This window comes from Trachinotus anak, unplaced genomic scaffold, assembly GCF_046630095.1.
Source record: "Trachinotus anak isolate AG129_WGS33_773 ecotype Australia unplaced genomic scaffold, CSIRO_AGI_Tana_v1 ptg000039l, whole genome shotgun sequence".
Taxonomy (NCBI): Eukaryota; Metazoa; Chordata; class Actinopteri; order Carangiformes; family Carangidae; genus Trachinotus; species Trachinotus anak.
Window position 1 is genome coordinate 165,673 of NW_027273890.1, and position 1,642 is coordinate 167,314.

Below are 1,642 nucleotides of genomic sequence, written 5' to 3' on the forward strand. Positions count from 1 at the left end.
TCCAAATGGAGGAAAACAGCCTCATGTTGCCTCCCATGATGCACTGCGTCATGATGTTGACCTCCTGTTTCATTCATCTGACCTCAGATCAGTGTGACAGTCACACCAGGACACACTCAACAACACACACTTCCTGTTCAAACATCAATCACATCCTCTGTCTGGACTTCACAGAGTCAGGCTTTTATTTTGACACAGCAGACATATATGGGCTTTTATTTTTGTTTTGGTGCTGAGTGTTTAAGTTCAAAATCGCACCCTCAATGCCCACACATCTGGTTGTTTATAGCTTTTAGAAATAAATGAAATAAAATTTCAGGTAATGAACCTTTAATCAGTCAAACTGAACACATTCAGACTTCAACTGTCTGTGACCCCTGCAGGTCAGAGTGTCTTTCCTCTGTGGTCTCCACACATTCAGACAAATACTGGAGAAACAGGATAAAACAATAAACACAGTTAAACTGAATCAAGTCAAACTTCCTTCAGAAACCAACACGTGGAGGTGAAATCAGTTTGAAATCATTTACAGACCTGACTGAACCATTCAGAGCAGAGCAGGTGATGCTGAGGTCACCTCCCCACAGACTGAAATCCAGATGAACCGAGGTTCAGTTCTGTAGTCATTTTATCTTGAATTTCATAAACCAGGCCACAAAGTTCTTCACAGAACTACGTCCAGAACAAGTGAGTGAGGACAGGTCCGCAGCTTGGAGTGCAGCCTGACCCAGGACACTTAGATTTAATCAATCATTTGATCAATAATATCATCAATACCATCTCTTCAGTGAAGAGTTAATAATCTGTCCTGACATTAGTCTTCCTGCTGGATCAGTTTTGTCTCTGATGGGGTCCGGTCCGTCCTGTTGTTGGGGGACTTCCTGAGCTTTCATCCAGCTAAAAGGTGCTGTTGCTAAGTGACGCTGGTGCAGCTCTGGAAGTGTCTCCTCCCCGCCGGCCGCCCCACTCTGAAGCCAACATTAAAACCAAACGCACCCGAGGGCTCTCCAAACATGCCGATTCTTCACTTTGAGCAGCGTTTCCTGCTCCTGCGTCCAGACACCGAGGGGGACCTTTAGTCAGCTTTCAGCTGAAAACAGTGTCCTCCTCGTGTAGACCTGCTCTGACAGAGTCGCTCCTCAATCACAGCTTTGTTTGTGAGTCAGGAGGAAGAAAACTGACCTGGTGTCTGTTTAACAGAGCTGGCAGTGAGCAGACATCATGTGGGGTTTTTATCCCCAGAGGACGACTGGCTCCGAGTCAGAGACTGAGACTGAGACTCACACTGAGAAACACAAACAGCCTCTTTAGACGTCCATCTGCCTCCACCTCTTTGTCTCCACATGACAAACTCTGCTTTTATACTGTTAGATTCCTGTCTGAGCCACGCTGCTGTTTCCTCTCTGTTGGTTTTATATTTGTTGGGACATAAAGACGGTGTCAGGACTGTTAACCAGCAGCCTGCAGAGGGTTCAGGAAACCAACTGGACTCCCTCTGAACCACTGACAGGGATCCCAAGTCCCTGTGTCTGAGTCTGGACCAGGCCTAGCAGTCAGTAACATTATCAGTCTCTGGGGTCAGCTACAGTTACCTGACAGTTTCAGGTTCAGGTGTTTATCGGTTCATGTTCTGTGACCACAA